At 46.1% G+C, this 10,100-nt stretch overlaps 1 pseudogene; it reads left to right on the top strand.

Moving 5' to 3' along the window:
• The first annotated feature begins 8,884 nt into the window (after positions 1 to 8,884).
• LOC136502668 (citrate-binding protein-like) lies at positions 8,885 to 9,753 on the top strand (annotated as a pseudogene).
• The last annotated feature ends 347 nt before the right edge of the window (positions 9,754 to 10,100 follow it).

Raw genomic sequence — 10,100 nt, 5'->3', positions numbered from 1 at the left:
GTGGTTGATAGCTTTTCAAGATCTTTCTTGAGCTTTTCATTCTCATTCTTGAGCTTAACATAATCATCATAGTTGTCGGACTCAACCACTTTCTTGCATTTGCTACTAGAACCTTGCTCAATGCTCTCAACAATCAAGTCATCACATGATGTAGCTATATCAATCTTAACAACATTGTTAGTAGCATCATGTGGCTCATTGGATAATAACTCATGAGAAAGAACAAGATTGTCATGATTAATCTTGAGATTGGTGTACTCTTCTTTTAGCAAATTGTAACTAGTGGTTAGCTCATTATGTATCCCCTCAAGTTTATCATGTTTTTCTCTAAGCTCCTTTTTAGAGGTTTTGAGCCCCTTGAGTTTGGATAACACAATTTTATTTTCTTCTCTAAGCTCAACACTAGCTTTTTCGGCTATGTCATATTTTGTTAAGAGTGAGTCCTTCTCAAGTTCTAGCTTTTCATTTTTAGCTCTTGTCTTTCTAATGATTTTAGTGTATTGGTTTAACAACTTGACAAGATCATCATAAGAAGGTGATTCAAATTCTTCATCACTATCACTACCACTTTCATCATTGCTAGCATTATCATCACCACTACTATCATCATCATTTTGTATCTTTCGTTCACCCTTGGCCATAAGGCATAGGTGTGTAGAGGATGATGGCAGGTGGTGTCGGTGAAAATAATGAAGAATCAATCACAAGAGCGGCCACCTTCTCCTTCTCATTCTCACTTTCATCATCGGATGAGCCACTTGATGATTCAATGTCCTGTGAGCCAATCACCAACACTGTATGCCTTGCCATTCTTCTTCTTCTTGCCATCCTTCTTCTTGTATGGCTTGTTCTTCTTCTTCTCATCATCATCTTCATCACTTGTGTCATCTTTCTTGCCCTTGTACTTCTTCTTGTACTTGTCTTTCTTGGATTTGGGGCATTGATGAGCTAGATGACCAAGTTCTCCATAATTATAGCAATCCATTTCGGAGATGGGCTTCCTTCTACTACTAGTGAAGAATTTCTTCTTCTTGTCATCTGTAACACCTCTGGTGTTACGAGCTCGCTTAGCACTGAGATTATGGCATGAGAGATAGATCTATAAATATAGCGAGTTAGTTACAGTAAATGTCTATATGTGTTAATGGAAAATCCTAACGCGAAGAGTAGAATAAGTAGTTTTAAACATTGGCACTGAAAGTAATTTTTATAAACAAAATAAGATATAACTTGTATTTAGTACTTGAATAAAACTTGGAGCGCAAGTTTAATAGATGAAAATGCAACTCTTGTTTTGGTGAATAAAAGTTGTTCAATAGTATATCTGATAGTTCAGAAATCAAATCTGACATTTAAACTAGACCTTTCGTGAATCGGCAGGAAGCTGAAATTATAGTTAGGATGCTTTTTTGACTATTTATATTAAGCAAAATAATTAAGAGGCATTCAAATGTTTTGCTCCTGTGGGTTAGTATGGAGTATGGGCTATGTCATGCTATGTTTGTTAGTTGAAATCGTCGAGGCTTAGACCTTGCAATAATTACGGCAAAGTGCTTAGGAATGTTAGTTCTAACTGAAACCTTGAATTCTTTTAAGTATGAAATGATAGTAGACAATGCTATTTTGGCAATTAATTTCAGAAAATTTAGTTAAACACTAGTGCCATGTTTTTATTTAGTGATTTGCACCAAGGAGAGCACTTGAGGATGTTGTAGGTTATAGTCATGTTGAGTGTCACATGGATCTTGGAAATTTTTTGCCTAAGTTCATTCGAACGCGCTGCGAGTTCTGAGTCAACGCTCTGTCGCGAACCAGAACTTCGAAGACGAACTCATCATGGCAACCATGCATCTTCCTCTCGAGTGGTCCTTTTGTTGTGCGGATTGCTCCGTTAGATAGCTGATAAGATCAACTTTAGAGTCGTGGAATTAGTTGGATCTCAATCATGATCAGTTAGTAGTTTTTCATTCACTTTAAAACTCGTGCGTAGCTGCTGTCGACCGTAATGCTATCTGTCCGTTGCCGTTCGGTCACTGCAGTGCTCGCTCTTAACCACTCATCTCACCTACCTTACCTAGTATGACTCGTGCGTTATTGAGGAAAGGACCGAGCTCGATGGTGCCACAGCTGCTGCCTATGCCACATTGCCCCTGCCCTCTGCCTTCTAGAGGTTGCTGAGCCGCATGTTTGCTCTCCCTCCCTCCAAGCTTGCCTCTACCTGCTCTCTCTTCCGTGCCCCATAGCACCCACCATGCCCATGCCCGCCCGTCACCCGGCCCCTCACGAGAGCGCGCGAGCGCGCGCAAGCCCCCACGGCCCCATGCTGGTCCTGCAGCCCCACAGCGCTGCCCCTCCTGAGTGCCTCCTCCACCGACCCGTGTTGCTGCCAGAAAGCCGCCATCGCCGGCGCAGCCAACACTACCGTCGTCTGCTTCCGTGGCTAGCAAGCCAACCTGGCCTACCTCAGGCCAAGCCGAGAAGCCCCTCGGGTGGGGCCAAGCACCTCGCTACTCCTGCAGCCTTCTCCACCGCCACCGGCCATCCTCACCCACCAAGTTCTGGCATGCCGCCTCCCTACCGCGGCTGTGCATGGCCGCCATGTCATGCCCCACCTCGGTCCACGCCGCGGCCTGGTTTGGGCCTGATCGTGGCCCCTGCGTTGCCCTACACTGCTCCACCTCCGCTGTCGCGCCCTGTAGTGCCCCTGCTGTGGCCGTACCACTGTCGTCGAGCGGCTACCCGCATGTGTGCGTGGCCAGGGTGCCTCAGACCGCTCCGGGCCATGCCGCCGGCGCCCACGAGCATGGCCGAGTCTGCTACTGCTCCTATGTTGCCAGGCAGCCACCCCTCCAGTGGGAATCGGCCGGAGCCATCCTTCCTCTGTTCCTCTATTACGAGCAGAGAAGAAGAATGGTGAGAAAATAGAATAGAAACTTTTTAGGGTTCCGAATGCAAAACTATGACTCATATAAATAGTGATGCATAGTGTGTGATGTACTGCGGGTTGAATAGAGAAAAGCTTAGGGGTCTCTTCGCAAAAGTGCTGCCGCCGCCTTGCCTTGGCCGCGTGGGTCGGCTGCTGGGCCGCTGCCTGCCCCGCCTAGGCCGCTCATGCCCGCGCCGCGCTCCGCTGTGCCATGGGCCACGACCTGTGGCCGTGCGCGCGCCCCGCCCCCGCCTGGGCCTCCAGCCGCTAGGCTAGTGGCTGGCCGAGTGGGCAGTGCTAGGCAAGGCCGAGCCCACGAAGCTTTTCCTTTCTGGTTTTGTGGTTTGTTCCAAAGCAGTGATCTTGTAAAATTGATAATAAAATGTAGAAAATCACAAAAATGCCAAACTAATTTTGTTAAGTTTCTAAAATCAGGATCTATCTAATAGTGTATTTTGTTCGCATAGGTTCTATATGTTTTTAGGGTTGCTCTAATTATTTTAACATACTTAATATTGTTAAGACATAAACTTGTAGGAATTTCTGGGATAAATCGGTGATAGTGTTAGCTCTAAAATTTTTCCAATTGGTTAGAAGTGTTATCAGGTATTCTCTGTAATTTTTGTAGCCCAATAATAATTAGTTTACTAGATTAGTTAATGTGCCCTAGTTTTGAGTATATTAAATCATTAATAAATAAAAAAAAGACTTGATTTGGTAAGAATTAGTACTTGTTGATGAAAATGATGCTTTGTTTAGTGAAGTTAATACTTAGCTAATATATTAGTCATAAGAGTTAGCTTGTTAGCTTAGTTTGTGCACTCGTATTTTAAGAATTGTTGTTGCCTTTTGATTGATTGCGCCATCCCTGCATTTGCATCAATACATATCATAATAGGAGCGATGGTGGATCGATGGTATCAAACGGAGTAGCTGAAAGGATGGTGCAAGGGATCAGGACACAAAGATGGAATACTAACTTTTGGTTATATGTTACCCAGGCAAGCCCCGGTGCATAACCCCTAATTTTCTGCACTTTATACTATGTTTGTGCATTAAGTTTTAAGGAGTTGAATGAAACCCACTTGCATATATATATATATATATATATATATATATATATATATATATATATATCTTTATCCTATGAGTCTTACTAGTATGACAGGATCGTGTAGATTGCTATGCCATAGGACTCCGGTAGAAGTCGAGTGATTGCCTATCACTCGCTGAGAGATAGGAAATATATTATTGTTGTTACTATATTATTATCACCTGGAATATATATATGAATAATAATTGGAGACCGGGCGGAATGGTACTTTGGATCTAGACTTGGTTTGGCATTCGAGCGAGGCTCGGATTGAATTTGTTCCGCCTATGTCGGTTAAGGATCAGCCATTGCATTGGGTTCTAGGCAGGTCATAGACTTATTATCCTGAACATATACTTGGGTATGGGCGTGGGAAGACTCATTGCTCTATTGTCATGGGTTCCGACTCTTTCTAGACCGACTGAGTGGAGGCAGGGATGGTGGAGGTCTAATTACCGCACTGAGTCCGGGACTTAGGAGCGGGGGCTTAGAGTCCAAGTTTGGATGGGAACCTGTACCCCAGTGATAGGAGGGTAGTGGGTTGGTCTTGCTTGTGCCTAGGGTACAAGCGGGGCATGTGTTTCAGGGTACCTAGCTAGGATACATTGGTTCGTGAATCGTCGGGTGATCCGGTATGACTTGTCTATAATCTAGCACCGTAGTAAGAACTGGAATATAAAAGATGGTAAAATGGTTCTGATTATTTACCACCTGCTTGGAAGTAGCACAGGTGCTTACATAGAATGGTTAGTTAATGAACTAATGCTGAATGCTAATAAAATTGAATATAAGGACGCACGTTTAGTAATGCTCCTGCAGATGCAATAAACCCACAAGCCAGATAGCCTTGCATATCCTTGGAGTCTTTTCTTTTCTCCTATCGGGTAAGTCTTGCTGAGTACAATTGAGTACTCAGGTTTTTATTTCCCCCTGTTGTAGGTGACATGTGGATGCTAGAGCTGACTCTTGTGTGGGGATAGCTCCTGGTGGGCTTAGAGAGAATTCCTTTACGCTGCGATCATAGTTTTATTTATAACTCTCACTAAATGTTTTTATAAATAGAAGTTTTATAATCTATTGTCATAGTTTATATATCAACGCTTCATCATGTCATGAATAGGTATTTATTTCCACTATAACTCTGATCACATGTTTATATTTCGCTATTAAATTAAATTGTTCATAACTCTGATAACATGATCATATTCCGCTACTATAAACAATAAATATTATACTCTGATGTTGCATGAAAAGTGATGTAAGAAATGGCTAAAATGTTGTAAGCTTTATTCTCTCATTTGTGATCCTGATGGAAAAATGTGGATTTTTTGGTTCTCTCTTGGGGTGTGCTCGATGGAACTGCGTAATTTAGTGTCCTCCCTTGAGCACTTAGTGTCTAATGGAAGACAAGTACTCCTGGGATGCATTAGATTAGGTGGTTTTGCCACACCATCAAACTTGACACCATTCTTGTTTAGCTTCTTGAGCATCTTGGTGATTCTTCTCACCATGAGAGCAAGACTTGCATCATCAATCTCATCATCACTTGAGCTATCATGATCAACTCTTGCTTTGCCCCTCTTCTCTTAGCTAGCCTTGAATGCCAAATCTTTCTTCTTGGTGGAAGAAGAGCCATCTTGTGGAGTGATGTGCATGTGCATTGATCTTTCCCAATATTTGAGTTGGTGTAGCGGTGGAAAGATCACCTTGATGAAGCACCATCACAATATGCCCATACTTGTCAATGGGGAGGACACTCAAGATCTTTCTCACAACATCGGATGGTTGCATTTGTGTGAGTCCAAGCCCATTGACTTCCTCTACAAGAACATTCAAGCGTGAATACATCTCATTGGCACTTTCTCTAGGAAGCATCTCAAATGAATTAAGCTTTTTCATCACAAGGTGAAAGCGTTCCTCACGCTCACTCTTGGTTCTCTCATGGAGCGCACAAATGTCCGACTATAGTGCATGGGCGTCTTTGTGGTTCCGCACACGGTTAAAGACATCCTTGTAAAGGCCTCTAAAGAGGGTGTTTCTAGCCTTTGCATTCCACTTCTTGTAGGTAACCTCATCGCCTTGAAGGTTGGCGGGATCCTTAGGTTTTGGAAAGCCTTGTGAGGCGGCTCTAAGAACTCCAACATCTAAAGCCTCTAGGTATACCACCATGCTGAATTTTCCAATAAGAAAAATTCATCTCCCTCAAAGATAGGAGGGGGTCTATCCCCGTGGGACATCTTGCTCTAGACTGGTTAAGTCTAATTTAGGGACCACGAGGCTTTGATACCAATTGAAAGGATCAAGATGCCTAAAAGGAGGGGTGAATTGGGCTAATTCTATTTTTTTTGCAATAATTAAGCCCTGCACTTAGCCCATTTCACCCCTTGTGTCTAGAATGTGTTTCTATTGTTCTGCCGTACAAAAGTTTTGCACCCTAGATTCCAATCCTACTCTAGCATGGCAATTATAGGAATGTAAAGACATGAAATAAATTGCTCGAATGTAAATGCTCAAAATAAAGAGAGGGACAGGAACACGACGATGTTTTTCTAAGGTATCGGAGAGTTGCCACTCCCCACTAGTCCTCGTTGGAGCACCCACATAAGGGTGTAGCTCCTCCTTGATCCACGCAAGGATCAAGTGCTCTCTACGGGCTGATTCTTTGACACTCCGTCATGGTGAATCGCCCACAACCGCTCACAACATGACTTAGGTCATCCACAAGCTCTATCGGATGATCACCAAGCTCCCAACCACCACCGAGCCGTCTAAGTGATGGCGATCACCAAGAGTAATAAGCACAAACTCTCACTTGACCAAGACAAGCATAATAAGAAAGGTGGATGCACACTTGCTACTCCCTATGCACTAGTGAGGTCCTTAATCTTGGATTATCAACTATCAATCACCACACTAGGCTCTTGCTCGCCCTTGCACTCCAAAGACATTTCACAGCTGAACAATTGGGCAAGTGACCTCCCATGAATGAGTGGGATAAGTATTTATACCTCCTCATTCAAAACATAATGGTTGGAGGCCAACTTAGCAAGTTTCGGGGTGACCAGAAGCGCTGGTCAGGGTAATCAGACAGCTCCGGTTAGTAGTACATATCACTGTGTCATAGAGAGCCGTTAGCTCTGACCGGACTCTGACCTGTGTCCGGTCATCACCCACTGAACGTGTTCGGTCACCAAAATGCCCCTATGGATGCTCTCTGATGTTGATCGGACGTAGGCACCCTAGCGTCCGGTCATGTACTATTTAGTGTTCGGTCAGTACATGACTGTAGTTGCAGATCAAATGAACTGACCGAACTCTTCAAGCTGCGTCCGGTCACAACCAAACCTATGTCCGATCAGTCATTTGACCCTTCATTCACTTCTAATTCGAAATCCTTCGAGAATAAGTTTACTACTATCGATCTTAGGGCTATTCTTGAGCTACCTAGTGCTAAGTTTGACACGTGTGCACCACATAATCCATTAGACTTACCTAGGTCAAGCTACTAGTCCATACCCCCCTTAATAGTATGGCTAAAGGAAAAACAAAGTCCTAAACTACTCTAAGTGTCTCTCTAACGCCAAACGACACTTAGAACTAGTCCGTCCTTAACCTTATCGTCCATTCTTTGAAAACCGAAACGATTTCCATCGATAGGGGCATGACAACCATGATTGCCCAATCAATTTCCTATTACCATGACCTAACTCAAATTGCCTCTGCAAAACACACGTTAGTCATAGTAATCTCGTGTCGTCATTAATCACCGAAACACAACTAGGGGCCTAGATGCTTTTACCTAGCTCCTCCCCTTTCTCCTCAGTGCAACAGACGTAGGAGAAGAAGAGTGCGGTGCCGCGACTGGGTTCCCTCGCCGAAGCGCGCGCTCCCTAGTGGGTGAGCGCGCCGCCGTCGAGCGGTCCTGTGTCGGTGCCCTAAGCCCGCGCCCCGGCGACCCAGCGTCGAGCGGCGGCTTGGCCTGTTCTGCCCGCGCGACGGCGGGTTTCTTCCCGCACGAAACCCTAACCTTAACCCTACGGTGGTGACGGCGGCGGGAAGAACCGGGTACAGTCCTCCCCTTCTCTGTCTTTACTTTCTAGGGTTAGGGTTAGGGTTAGGGTTTCGGAATTTGGGGTTTCAATCCGATTCAAATCCACCTCCTTCTGAATATCTTCGTGATTTCTACCCCAAAGACTAGATCTACACACTAGAACCTGGCTCTGATACCAATGATAGGATTTACTGGACCTCTATGTGCAGATCTAGTAGGTAAAACTTGGCTTAGATGGGATGACTTGCTGATATACCTCACCAAAAGGCAGTCGCGGCGGTCACGCCATCAACAAGGTGGCCGCGACGTGTTGATGATAAGGTCGGCGATGGGGTAGCGCTCCAGTGGCGTCAAGGCGGCAGGTGTGGACGTCCGACACTGTGCAGAGGCAGGTGGTGAAGGCAGTGGTGCTTCTCATCGCTCACAGCGCGCCCTTCTAGATTAGACTAGGGCTAGGAACCTCGGTGGGGCGCTGGCGGCTGCGATGAACCTCGTGTATTGCGCCCCGGCCCCCACCTTCCTCTTTATAGCGCTGCGCGACGGGGGGCCATCAGCCAGAAGAACGGTTGGGCGCCCCCGATCAAGGCACAAATCAAGGTCCCAATTGACCATTAGGCCAACTGGTGGAGATCAATCTAACAATGCAAAGCTGCAATTTTCTATAGGAACAAACCTGTCCATATCTACCTCTCTCCCAGTTTAGTAAGATCCCCAGGGCCTTCTTGTATTTAAGCCACATGATCCTTAGTTGCAGATCCTCAGTCTCAGATCACAAAGGCCAGCTTAGAAGAGCTGCAGCAGAGGCAACTGTCACGTCAGCTGCATATGCCGATGGCTTCTCACGCTCTCCTCCCTCTCCCTTGGCTTGCCAGCTGTGTTTGTGTCTGCATGGTTGCAGTAGCCTTGTTGGCGCCGCCGTCGCCGGCGGCGGCTTCACGTGCCGCAAAGGCCCCTGTCCGCGGTGGCGACCCGACGGTGGGGTTCACGGAGGTGAAGCTTACTGAGAGCTACTTCGAGCTGCAGCGCCCCTACGACGTGCCGAGCGGCGACAGGTACAGCTTCCACGGCGGCGTCCGGCAGCTGTGGGTGCTGTCCTCCGACAAGCCCCACGAGCGCAATAGCCACACCAGCCCCAGAACGGAGATCAGGATGACGGTAAAATTCAAAGATGATGATGACATCTAATCACCTATACTCTGTGTGATAACTAGTTACCTCTTGTCGCGTAGATTAGCACTGCACAGCACAAGAAGATTTTGGTTGGGTGTTTTCATCTGTTTCTACTTTCTCGGGCTAGGACTACTCTTCTGGGGTGTGGCAGTTCGAGGGCTACGGCTACGTGCCCTCCGGCACGACGGGGGTGTCCATCATGCATTCATGCAGGTGTTCGGCGCCGGCGCCCACGCCACGACGCTGATGCTGCATGTCTACGACGGTGCGCTGCGGTACTACGACCGGCAGGTGGTGGAGGACGGCATCTACGACCGCTGGTTCCGGCTCAACGTGGTGCACGACGTGGGCGCGTCCACGGTCACCGTGTACGTCGACGGCGTCGAGAAGCTGCGGGCGCCGGGCCGCGGCGGCGATTCGCACTACTTCAAGTTCGGCGTGTACGCGCAGAGGCACGCCTCCAGCTGCATGGAGTCGCGCTGGAAGAACGTCAGGATCTTTAGGAAAGATTGATTGATCAATTGATGGTTTCATTTCATTCGAGAGCCGCCAGCAGGGTTTATATATTATTTGGGACAGCTTATTTATACGGATGATTACTGAGTGTTCTTGGAGTATGCATTTGCGCATGCATGTTTAGTGCACGCCTGTATGTATCATACTATTATCTTTGTATATATATGGTTTATGCATGATTATTGTATATATGCTAGTCGGCTATTCCTGTCATCAGTGTGTAAATAATGGTGATATGTTCTTTGGCATTCTTATTAGTTTATTTATGACGTGCATGTGTGATTGCGAATGTAATCATCGTTGCTGTACTTCCATTGTTCAATAGGGCCTATAGAGGAACGCAA

The sequence above is a fragment of the Miscanthus floridulus genome, chromosome 14, assembly GCF_019320115.1.
Source record: "Miscanthus floridulus cultivar M001 chromosome 14, ASM1932011v1, whole genome shotgun sequence".
In the NCBI taxonomy this organism is placed as follows: domain Eukaryota; kingdom Viridiplantae; phylum Streptophyta; class Magnoliopsida; order Poales; family Poaceae; genus Miscanthus; species Miscanthus floridulus.
Note: the sequence above shows the minus strand (reverse complement) of the source record. Positions and strands in the feature narration are given on the sequence as shown.